This window comes from Bombina bombina, chromosome 1, assembly GCF_027579735.1.
Source record: "Bombina bombina isolate aBomBom1 chromosome 1, aBomBom1.pri, whole genome shotgun sequence".
Classification (NCBI taxonomy): domain Eukaryota; kingdom Metazoa; phylum Chordata; class Amphibia; order Anura; family Bombinatoridae; genus Bombina; species Bombina bombina.
Window position 1 is genome coordinate 606,751,197 of NC_069499.1, and position 13,168 is coordinate 606,764,364.

A 13,168-nucleotide genomic window follows, 5' to 3' on the forward strand; every position below is an offset into this window, starting at 1 on the left:
TGGAAACCGTTATATCAGGGCTCCCACTGTTGTGATAGGAGTGGGAGGGACCTTGTTTTAGCGCCTTGTTGCGCAGTTATAATTCTAGCACAGTTTTCCTGCTTCTTCCTCCTTGATCCAGGACGTCTCAACCGATATTCAGAAAAATGTTTCCTATAGACGCCACCACACGATACTTATGGCAGACGGTCCCTAAGGTGGAGGGAGCAGTTTCTACTTTAGCCAAGCGTACCACTATCCCGGTGGAGGATAGCTGTGCTTTCTCAGATCCAATGGATAAAAAGTTAGAGGGTTATCTTAAGAAAATGTTTGTTCAACAGGGTTTTATTTTGCAGCCTCTTGCATGCATTGCGCCTGTCACGGCTGCAGCGGCATTCTGGTTTGAGTCTCTGGAAGAGGCGATTCGCACAGAGCCATTGGATGAGGCTTTGCGCAAAGTTAGAACCCTTAAGCAAGCTAATGCGTTTGTTTCAGATGCCGTAGTACATCTAACCAAACTTATGGCTAAAAATTCCGCATTCGCCATACAGGCGCGCAGAGCGCTCTGGCTTAAATCCTGGTCAGCGGATGTAACTTCCAAGTCTAAGCTACTTAACATTCCTTTCAAAGGGCAGACCTTATTCGGGCCCGGCTTGAAGGAAATTATTGCTGACATTACGGGAGGTAAGGGCCACGCCCTTCCTCAGGACAGGGCCAAACCAAAGGCCAAACAGTCTAATTTTCGTGCCTTTCGTAACTTCAAGACAGGAGCAGCATCAACTTCCTCCGCTCCAAAACAGGAAGGAACTACTGCTCGTTACAGACAGGGTTGGAAAGGCAACCAGTCATGGAACAAGGGCAAGCAGGCCAGAAAGCCTACTTCCGCCCCTAAGACAGCATGAAGACAGGGCCCCCTATCCGGAGACGGATTTAGTGGGGGGCAGACTTTCTCTCTTCGCCCAGGCTTGGGCAAGAGATGTGCAGGATCCCTGGACGTTGAAGATTATATCTCAGGGATACCTTCTGGATTTCAAAACCTCTCCTCCACAAGGGAGGTTCCATCTTTCGAGGTTATCAACAAACCTAGTAAAGAGAGAGGCATTTCTACAATGTGTACAAGACCTCTTAATCATGGGAGTGATCCACTCAGTTCCGCGATCGGAACAGGGACAAGGATTTTACTCAAATCTATTTGTGGTTCCCAAAAAAGAGGGAACCTTCAGGCCAATCTTGGACTTAAAGATCTTAAACAAATTCCTAAGGGTACCATCGTTCAAGATGGAAACCATTCGAACCAACCTACCCATGATCCAGGAGGGTCAATATATGACCACAGTGGACTTAAAGGATGCTTACCTTCACATACCGATTCACAAAGATCATTATCGGTACCTAAGGTTTGCCTTTCTAGACAGGCATTACCAGTTTGTGGCTCTTCCCTTCGGGTTAGCCACGGCCCCGAGAATTTTTACGAAGGTTCTGGGCTCACTTCTGGCGGTACTAAGACCACGAGGCATAGCGGTGGCTCCGTACCTAGACGACATTCTGATACAAGCGTCAAGTTTTCAGAATGCAAAGTCTCATACAGAGATAGTTCTTGCATTTCTGAGGTCGCATGGGTGGAAAGTGAACGTGGAAAAGAGTTCTCTGTTACCACTCACAAGGGTTCCTTTTCTAGGGACTCTTATAGATTCTGTAGAGATGAAGATTTACCTGACGGAGTCCAGGTTATCAAAGATTCTCAATGCTTGCCGTGTCCTTCATTCCATTCCAAGCCCATCAGTAGCTCAGTGCATGGAGGTAATCGGCTTAATGGTCGCGGCAATGGACATAGTGCCATTTGCGCGCCTGCATCTCAGACCGCTGCAACTATGCATGCTCAGTCAATGGAAAGGGGATTACTCAGATCTGTCCCCTTTGCTAAATCTGGACCAGGAGACCAGAGATTCTCTTCTCTGGTGGTTGTCACCGGTTCATCTGTCCAAAGGAATGACCTTTCGCAGACCAGATTGGACGATTGTAACAACGGATGCCAGCCTTCTAGGCTGGGGAGCAGTCTGGAATTCCCTGAAGGCTCAGGGTTCGTGGACTCAGGAGGAGAAACTCCTTCCAATAAACATTCTAGAATTAAGAGCAATATTCAATGCTCTTCTAGCTTGGCCTCAGTTAGCAAGACTGAGGTTCATCAGATTTCAGTCGGACAATATCACGACTGTGGCTTACATCAATCATCAAGGGGGAACCAGGAGTTCCCTAGCGATGTTGGAAGTCTTGAAGATAATTCGCTGGGCAGAGTCTCACTCTTGCCACCTGTCAGCGATTTACATCCCAGGCGTAGAGAACTGGGAGGCGGATTTCCTAAGTCGCCAGACTTTTCATCCGGGAGAGTGGGAACTTCACCCGGAGGTATTTGCTCAACTGATTCGTCGTTGGGGCAAACCGGATCTGGATCTCATGGCATCTCGCCAGAACGCGAAGCTTCCTTGTTACGGATCCAGGTCCAGGGATCCGGGAGCGGTGCTGGTAGATGCATTAGCAGCCCCTTGGGTTTTCAACATAGCTTATGTGTTTCCACCATTTCCGTTGCTACCTCGACTGATTGCCAGGATCAAACAGGAGAGGGCATCGGTAATTCTGATAGCGCCTGCGTGGCCACGCAGGACCTGGTATGCAGACCTAGTGGACATGTCGTCCTGTCCACCATGGTCTCTTCCTCTGAGGCAGGACCTTCTAATTCAGGGTCCTTTCAACCATCCAAACCTAATTTCTCTGAGGCTGACTGCCTGGAAATTGAACGCTTGATTCTATCTAAGCGGGGGTTTTCGGATTCGGTTATTGATACATTAATACAGGCTCGGAAACCTGTGACCAGAAAAATTTACCATAAGATATGGCGTAAATATTTATATTGGTGCGAATCCAAGAGTTACTCATGGAGTAAAGTTAGGATTCCTAGGATATTGGCTTTTCTACAAGAGGGTTTAGAAAAAGGTTTGTCCACTAGTTCGCTAAAGGGACAGATTTCAGCTCTGTCTATTCTTTTACACAAACGTCTGGCAGAGAATCCAGACGTCCAGGCCTTTTGTCAGGCTTTGGCTAGAATTAAGCCCGTGTTTAAAGCTGTTGCTCCTCCGTGGAGCTTAAACTTGGTTCTTAAAGTTCTTCAGGGTGTTCCGTTTGAACCCCTTCATTCCATTGATATTAAGCTTTTATCTTGGAAAGTTTTGTTTTTGATGGCTATTTCCTCGGCTCGAAGAGTCTCTGAGTTATCTGCCTTACATTGTGATTCTCCTTATCTGATCTTTCATTCAGACAAGGTAGTACTGCGTACTAAACCTGGGTTTTTACCTAAGGTTGTTTCTAACAGGAATATCAATCAAGAGATTGTTGTTCCATCATTATGTCCTAATCCTTCTTCACAGAAGGAACGTCTTTTGCATAATCTAGACGTGGTCCGTGCTCTGAAGTTCTACTTACAGGCAACTAAAGATTTTAGACAAACTTCTTCTCTGTTTGTCGTTTACTCTGGACAGAGGAGAGGTCAAAAGGCTTCGGCTACCTCTCTCTCTTTTTGGCTTCGTAGCATAATACGTTTAGCCTATGAGACTGCTGGACAGCAGCCTCCTGAAAGAATTACAGCTCATTCCACTAGAGCTGTGGCTTCCACCTGGGCCTTTAAGAATGAGGCCTCTGTTGAACAGATTTGCAAGGCTGCAACTTGGTCTTCACTTCATACTTTTTCCAAATTTTACAAATTTGACACTTTCGCTTCTTCGGAGGCTGGTTTTGGGAGAAAGGTTCTACAGGCAGTGATTCCTTCTGTTTAATGTTCCTGCCTTGTCCCTCCCATCATCCGTGTACTTAGCTTTGGTATTGGTATCCCATAAGTAATGGATGACCCGTGGACTGAACACACTTAACAAGAGAAAACATAATTTATGCTTACCTGATAAATTTATTTCTCTTGTAGTGTGTTCAGTCCACGGCCCGCCCTGTCTTTTTAAGGCAGGTTCTAAATTTTAAAATTATAACTCCAGTCACCACTGCACCTTATAGTTTCTCCTTTCTCGTCTTGTTTCGGTCGAATGACTGGATATGACATGTGAGGGGAGGAGCTATATAGCAGCTCTGCTTGGGTGATCCTCTTGCAACTTCCTGTTGGGAAGGAGAATATATCCCATAAGTAATGGATGACCCGTGGACTGAACACACTACAAGAGAAATAAATTTATCAGGTAAGCATAAATTATGTTTTTGGACATTGAAATAGCCATAATAAACAATAGAATCACCACTACAACATTTTTTAAGAAAGTAGATGCTAACAGTTACATAGACTATAAAAGCTGTCACCACGAAAGATGGAAAAAGAATGTACCAAAGGGCCAATTCTCTAGAATAAGGAGGAACTGTACTCAAATAACAGACTATGACAGACAAGCTAAGATTTTACACAACAGATTCGTAGAAAAAGGATATCATCCCAAAATGCTATTAGAAACAAACAAACAAGTTAGAGAAATAGATAGAAACACACTTTTGGAAGATAAGAACATAACAAGTATAGAAGAAAAAGACCCCTATGACATACCCTTCATTACCACCTTTTCAAGTCAGCACAAACAGGTTGAGAACATACTAAAAAAACACTGGCACATTGCCAGGAGTGACCCCCTAATAGGGAAAATACTCAAACATCGACCAGACATAATATTCAGGAAAGCAACTAATCTGAAAAATATTTTAGCTCCTAGTGAATACAAACAGAAAACTCAAACTAACCAACTCAACCTCAGTAATTAAATTTTATCAGGCTTCTTCCCATGTCACGAATGTAAATCGTGCAAACACAGTACTAAAACAAAAATAGTTAAATCTACTGTGACCCAAAAAGAAATTAAGATAAATGATATTATAAGGTGCACAGATACCAACATCATATACTTACTACAGTGTTCATGTAAACTTCAATACCTAGGCCAAACGGGCAGGAAATTGAAAGATAGACTAAGAGAACATATTCTCAGTATCGAAAAAGAAAAAGACAATACGAGACTTTACGCTCACTTCAAACAATTTCATAGAGGCAACCCAAATGAAATGAAATTTTGGGGTATAAGGAAGGTTAAAGCTGATGGTAGAGTAGGAAATTTAGAAAAAAGACTTTTACATCAAGAGGCTAAACTAATATTCGAAATGGGCACCTTGTACCCCAAAGGCCTGAATAGCGAACTAGATTTAAATGCCATCCTTTAAAAATATAATCAGAATACATGGTGTTCCACCATACACGTTCTAATACTCTTGGATAACAATTTTTATCAATACAAGTTTTATCAATATATTTTTATCAATATATTTTTATAATCTAATGATATGAGAATATATTATGAAATAAGCTAAAATTGATACATCTAAATATTAACTAAATAACCCAATATAATTTGGATCACATCAAAATAAAAATGAATAAATTGAAAAATACAATGCCAAATTCCATGGAGACATTTGAATATTCCTTCTGACGTAAATAACAATGAAAATACTCGCAAGTTGATTTAAGACTATTTAAAATCATTTAAAACTTAAAAAACATTTGAATATCTGTAATTCACCAATTTACCATTTCTACAATTTATTGTGAGAATAATCTAATTACAAACATAAGTTACAAACATCTTGTGTCTTAAAAATTGAGTGTTATATATGATAGACGTATTAAACATTTGAAAACTATGAAATTACTACCAGCATTTCAAGAGTTAACAATTAGGCTTTAAATAGCCAGGAATCCTTCATACCGGTATCTTGAGAAAGGCTGCTAAGCCGAAACGCGTAGATACCCGAGCTACTGCCACACTGATTGTGGTGAACAAAGACACAGACGGCAAGAAGAGTGCTTCAAGTTTCCAGTGTGGAAACCAGCTTTTCACTTTCAGCAAAACCGGCAAGTTCAACCAGCTTATGCATACCATGCAGCATACCCTTGCCCAACATTAAGGAAACTTTTAACCCCAAGCAAGAAATTGTATATAGCGGAGATACCTTTACCCGCATAGAATCACGGAGGAACTCTGCAGAAGGAGAAGCTGCATCTAAAAAAGCGATTGGTCACTGACCGAAAAGAAGAACACACACAGAACACACACAAAAAGAGCACAACAAGTACCAACCAACGTGATACCACAGGTACCAACATCAAAGTTTAAAACCCAGCACTTTCAACCAAGCGGTTAACTCAGACCGCATTTAAAAAACCAGCTGAGGAATCACAGCTAAGGAATCACCGCAGACAGAGCGGCTAATCACCAAACTACAATCGGTCACAGACCGTTAGGAGGATCACAGTTTGAACTTTTGGACAAATCTTCCTTTACCACAGTTCTACAAACAAAGTGTTATCTGTCAGATACACTGTAAGGTAACACGGGATACATTGTATCCACTAATCACCATTGCAAACATATGCTGCACTGTAATTTGCTACAATAGACTAAAGAGACAATAAGTTAACTCCTAAACTCATTTATTGGATTATGAGTGCACTGCGCATATATAATATCTTTTCCTTAGAAACTGTTTAAATCAATTTTTTAGAGCACATGTGTCATTTTTAACGGTTTTACAAACAAGACCATATTAATTGTTTTATGAATAAGATACATATGCATGTTTTTTAGAATTTGACTATATAGTCAGCACCGGTGCATAGTTCATTTTTTAGAATGTATTGTTCCATATAGAACTAAATAAATCTGTTTTATATTATTTTATACTCAAGTTTGTTCTGTGCTTATTTCAAAAGGAATATTCGATTAGAGGGGTGTATAATGCCCTATTTTTTTGCTAATTAAAATTACATTGGGAATAGCAACTTGTATTGCGCCACCTCACTCTACAGATTTCAAAAGTCTTAAGCCACCATTAGATTTGTTGTTTTTCTAAAGTTTTAATGACAATTCATATTTATTAAGATACAAATAGAAAATACAGGAAATATGTACACAAAATATATTTTTTCCAATGGCATGGAGAGTCCACAAATCCATTCAACTACTAATGGGAATTCAACACCTGGCCACCAGGAGGAGGCAAAGAATACCCCAGGCAAAGAACACCCCAGCAAAGCTGTTAAGTATCACTCCCACTTCCCATAAACCCCCAGTCATTCTTTGCCTCTCATATTATTGACATATTACATTTAGTGTTGATCACTAGAAAAAAGATAGTGAATGTTTATTACAATGGTAAATATAAATACCCATAAAAAAAAAAGAAAAGATGTAAGCTACTATTAGCAGATGGACGTGATCTAGCCACTAATGTAATCACCTTGCACTTCCGATTTTGGATTGCATTTGCGAGCGGGCAGAAGATAATGCGCAAGCGCATTATCAAAACAGCAACGTCACCCTTTAGAACATGAACGAGCATGGAAAAGATTAGAGAAGGGGTCAAAGGAGGAGGAGGAGTTTGGCCATATCTACATGGAATAAACGTAAGTATTTTGGGTGATTACTCCAATACCGTTAGAGCTAATCAATATGCGATGCGGTGCAGCTGCATCTTCTATTCCTGATCTAAGGTATGGAGTTAAGTTGCATCAGGTGTTGACTGTCCCTTTAAAATATTTTGCTGGGTACCCTCCAGTGAGGGTGGGCAATGAGGGTAAATGTTATACTAGCCCTGACTATATGACTTCTAGTGAAGTTTTTTTAAATACAGGGCTTACATACTCCCTCCTTGAAGCGGAGCTTCTATCAAGTAGGCTGGCTTTCCATGATCCCGCTGAGTTTTTTTATGCAGCCTTTTTCCATTCCTTATTAGAGGGTAATGGAGTCTATGTATCCCTGAAAGGGCATTTGAGGGTAAGTTAAGTTGTACTTGCGTTGGGTTACACTTTTTAAAATTCCCCTTCTGGTAGAGCATTTATCGGCGGGTGAGTACAGTAGCCAATGCTCTTGTTTTGTCCTTTTTTGGGGGATTTTCTCTGATTTATCGATGTTTCTTAGTCTCAGGGTATGTAATTTTTTTTTCTGCATGGCTGCAGTTAGTTACACATCTGAAAATAAGTTTTCGCTCCATTCGTCTCTCCTATCTCAGGATAAGCAATGTCTATACATTTTACATTGCGGTAGTGCGGAACAAAATGAATATAGAGTGCTTGTCCGTATGCTACTCCTCGCTTTAATGAGATGCGCCTATAGTTTTAAGAGCATGGCGCCATTTTTCCCTCATGACAGACTGTAGTCAAGGCGGCAGTGTGTTATTTGTTTAGCGCCATCGGTCCGCTCTCTTTGCAGCGTTTTCCTGTTTCTCGCCTTCCAAGTCTCTTAATATCGTTGAGACTTTATTTTCCCCCTCTAATGTGTTAAATTTGTATTTAGGGAACTACGTGTTTTCACTACAATGTGAGTAGGTGGTGTTCTGTCCGCCCACGCTAGAGTGCAGGGAAAATTAGTTGCTCTTGATCGCTTAGACCTAGTGGATATTGACTTTAATATTTGCCTTTTTGTTGTAGGATATGTAAATAATTTATAGATATATAAGAGCTGTGGACTCCCTCATTTTGAGGTTATTCTTGCTAAAAGGATCATCAGTTGGTATATTTATCTGCCTTTGGGTAATAATAACATATTACAAATAAGGGAACTTGCAATGCATTTTTGTTTTGGTCAGGTTTTCTCCCGAACTTTCATGGTATGTGCTGCCATCTAGTGAAAAGTTCATGTAAATGCTCAATTACATTTTAAATATTTTTGTATATCATTCTGCCTTCAATCTCTTTCATATTGGAGATTTTCTCTGTGGGTGACATGTAGAATTCTTATCTTTCTAAGTGCCCTCTAAACGCTGTTTTTTTTCTTCACAGCATGTATACGAATATTGATGTGTTATCCTGTATGTTACAGGGGCTCCATGTCTTAATATCCCTCATATGAGGGGATTTTATTTGGTCCATTTCATATATATTTTAATCTATTTTATGTATGGGGACTTGTTTCAACATATATGCTTTCATGTATCAGAATCAATATTTCTATGATTTATTTATAGACATGCAATATCTAATTTCCTCATATTGAGGTGATACTTGCTATGATTCAGTTTCATACTTAGTTTTCTTAGTGTTTATTTTGTTTTTGGAACGCTAATATCTTTATTTCTATTTATTTTATTTATAGAAATACTATTTTATAATCTCCTTCATTTAGAGTTGATGTTTACTTGACTATCATAGGTTTAATTTTTGTTACCCTTTGTTGTCTACCGATCTTTTCTTTTATTGGTCCTGGTCTGGCTCTCTTCCTAGTGGAAAGGGAGTTTTCTATGCATTCTGGGTAAGAGGGCTAGAACTAGAGGTTGTCAGACTTCTATTTTTTGTTCCTTTAGCACAAGGACAAAACTCTTTTTCTTCCAAACCTGAGCAATCCGTATCCTCTTGTGGCAGTATTGGAATAGGGATATGCTATGCGAGTAGCCTTCTTCTGAGATCACGCTCTATCCTTTCTCGGCTCTATCAGGGAGCAGGTTTTCATTTTCCAGCAGGTTTGGATAAGCGATGTTCCCGTTCCAGGCGAAGATGTAATCTCCCAGGGATACAGAATAGGATATAATATTGCTCTCCCTGAGGCAATTTTCTCCTGTCAAAATTATCTGCAATCCAGAGAGAGGTCTTCTTAATTTGAGATATCACTTCTCTGGCAGTGATTGTCCCATTTCCTAGTGAAGCAGGGTTAGGGGTGGTTCTCAAGAAAGAAGGAACTTTTCGACCCATTTTAGACCTCTCATGCTTCCTCAATTTTTCAAGGTTCCATCCTCTATTGGAGATTAGCCGTTCAGTTCACCTTTTAGTTCAGGGTGGGCTGTACATGTCTTCCATTTACCTGGATGATACATCTGTTCATGTTCCTATTCACAAGGAGCTTCTCAATTTCCTGCGGTTTGCCTTTTTTGGACAAACTCTTCCAATATGTATCTTTTCTTTCCGGCTTTGTCCTGCTCCTAGAATCTTTCAAGGGTTCTAGGGGTTCTTCTGGCAGTGGCCAGATCTTGAGGTGGTTCTGTACCTGAACAATTTCTTGGTTCAGGGAACAATCTTTTATTTAGAAAGATTCCATCTGATTCTCTGTTGTCAATTCTCCGCTCTCATGAGTGGAAGGTAAATCTGGGATAGAGTTTCTTGGTACCAGATACCAGGGTATGCTTTTTAGGGATGTTCCCTTATTGGAGGTCAGAAAACCAAGACTTCTATCTGTTTGTCTCTCTCTTTAGTCCTCGATCTGTTATTCAGGACTCTGTGTGTGGAAGTTATTGATCTTCTAATGACTTCCATGGAGATTATGCCTTTCACTTGTTCCATCTGAGACTCTCGGATCTCTCTGAGGTTAGTCCTGGACAACCAGATGAGACTCTTTTCTGGTGGATATCCCAGGACTGTCTGTCCCAGGACACATTCTTACTGAGACCATCTTGGGAGATTGTGTCCTCGGATTCCAGCCTGTTGGACTGGGGAGCAGTCTGGGGTTCCTTAAGAGCTCTGGGTCTTTGAACTCAGGAGGAGTCTTCTTTCCTAGAATTGAGAGCAATCATTTTTGCTCTGTCAGCTTGGCCTCAACTGAGTTTGGTCCGGACTATCAGAATCCAATTGGACATCTTCTCTTTGGTGGTGTATTTCAACCACCAAGGGGGATCTCGGCGCACATTAGGACTGAATCTTACATTTGTCACCTCTCTGCCTTCCACATTCCAGGGGTGGACTTCTAAGATGCGGATTATCCGAGCAGGCAAACTTTTCAAGGGGTGTGGGCCCTTAATCCTTCAGGTGGAGAGTTCCGGAGTTGGATCTGATGGCGCTCCGTCTTTATGCCTAACTTCCCAAATTGTGGCTAAGATCAAGTGTAGTATTTGTTCTGATCAGTTTAATATCTGATACGTCCCCTATCTGGGGACCATATATTAAATGGATTTTTGTAACAGGGAGATTGAAGAAGAGCTTGCTCTGTCCACTCCACGCATTGACCTGATCTAATTTGCCTTTTTGCCTCCATTTTCCCTCCTTCCTCGGGAGATAGCCCATATCAGGACCTGGTGAGGAGGTCGTCCTTTCCACCGTGGAAATTGCATCTGAGGTGGACCTTCTTCGTCAGGGTCTTTTCCTTTATTCGGATCTAGACTCTCTGAAGCTGACTGCTTGGAGATTGATCGCCTAGTCTTATCCAGACCATGTTTCTCAGAAGGAGCTATTGATGCCATGCTTCAGACTTGTAAGCCAATATTTCACAAGATTTACCATAGGGTGTGGTGTATTGACCTTGTTGGTGCGAATCTAGGGGTTTTCTCTTGGAGTCGGTTGAGAGTTCCCGCATTTTTTTTTTTTTAATAATTAATTATTAATCACTACAAGATGTTGCATATACAAAATTTCTATCCCATATGCCCACAAACAATATATACAGATCAATCAAAAACAACTTCATACAACTTTGTGGCAGTTCGTGATAATGCATAAATTCATCTTGCTGGTATTTTCACTTAACATAAAAAGTAGGAGGAGAGGAGAAAAAAAAATTGGGCAACAGCGAGGAGAAAAAAAAAAAGGGAGAACCCCCGCTTTTCCTCCCACCATCACATCCTCAATCGCTATCTGACCTGCCATGGTCCCCTGCAAGCCAAGTAGCAGGGAATATGCCTAATATCACTAGTTCTGCAAAACTAGTGGAAGACAAAAACGGATAGAGAATCGTTTTTTTGGAGAGGGAGAGCATAGGACTTGATATTGGGTAGCCAACCTAAAAAAAAGTTTTTAATTCTCTTTTCTGAGGCATCCTGTAAATGATAAGATTAAAAAATAATTTGTTCTTGTATTCCTTTCATAACCAATGAAAACCCTGGCACTCTACTAGCTTTACAATTTTTTAGAATGAGATGTCTAACCGAAAGAATAATGGTATTTAAAATACGTATCCATTGACAATCTCTAGTATCTGATGAAACAAGCAACAAAAAAACGTCTTGTAATGTCAAGGAAACATTCAAATTATAATGATAATTGACCCAAAATATGATTTTCAGCCATAATTGGTTTATTTTAGGGCAAGCCCAAAACATATGAAACAGATCAGCATTAATATTAATACACTGAGGGCAATTACTAGGACTAGTTGGAAAAAATTTATGAATTTTGAGTGGATGTAAGTAAAAAATATTAATAAGCTTCATGTGTGATTCTTTCCAGCTCATAGAGACTCTACACTTACTCAAAGTATTAAAACTCTGTGTAATCCTCTCATAATGAATATCAGGAATAACTGGACACCAAAAATTACAGATCATATCCAGATATCTTTGACTTTGCTTTGACAACATGATATCATACATCAGAGAAATTGACGTATCGCCAGAAATACATTTTTGAGTCAATCTTCTGACATCTGACCGCACAACCACCCCAAAGTCATGCCATTTCTGAGCAAAAATAAAGTGTCGTATCTGGAAATAAGCAAACAAATCTGACCTGGGTAAATCGTAAAACGAGAATATAGAATCTGGTGGGCGCACCTGAAAATTTTCAAATGTTAGCCCTTTTCCGTCCAGGATTTGAATACTTTTTGGTTTAAGCCTGGAATAAATTGGGGATTACCCCGAATAGGAAGAAAATCCAAGAAGGAGGAGTCTATACCTAGACCTCTATAAAACTTATACCATGCTATTACGATATTTTTAAATGTTATCATGCTGCAAACATTTGACGGTAGCTGTCTGGGTTTACAATGTAATATTGCTTTTAAAGCGAACAGATATATAAAAAAATGACTCTTCCTCCACAATGGACACTATATTAGTTTCAGCAACCCAATCCAGAGCAAATTTTACCATAGCCACAATATTATACAACTTGACATCCGGTAATGCTAATCCCCCTATACTAGTTTTCTGCATTAATCTAGCCAGTGCCATTCTAGGTTTTTTATCCTTCCATATAAATTTCGAGAAGTAGCCATAAAGCTTTTTGATATCGGTATTAGCTATAAATATAGGTAGATTTTGGAGAACGTAAAGAAGACGAGGAAAAATCATCATTTTAATTAGGTTCACCTTTGCCGATATAGACAAGGGGAAAGAGGCCCACAACTGGAGATCCTATTTGATCTTTTGAAATAATGGGGAATAATTTGCAGAATACCAA

General features: G+C 40.1%; 1 non-coding gene across 1 annotated transcript; it reads left to right on the forward strand.

The window, feature by feature from the left end:
• The first annotated feature begins 10,849 nt into the window (after window positions 1–10,849).
• LOC128646306 (U2 spliceosomal RNA) lies at window positions 10,850–11,031 on the forward strand. The gene has a single exon (XR_008400264.1). It is a non-coding gene; the product is annotated as a U2 spliceosomal RNA (small nuclear RNA).
• Window positions 11,032–13,168: the final 2,137 nt, after the last annotated feature.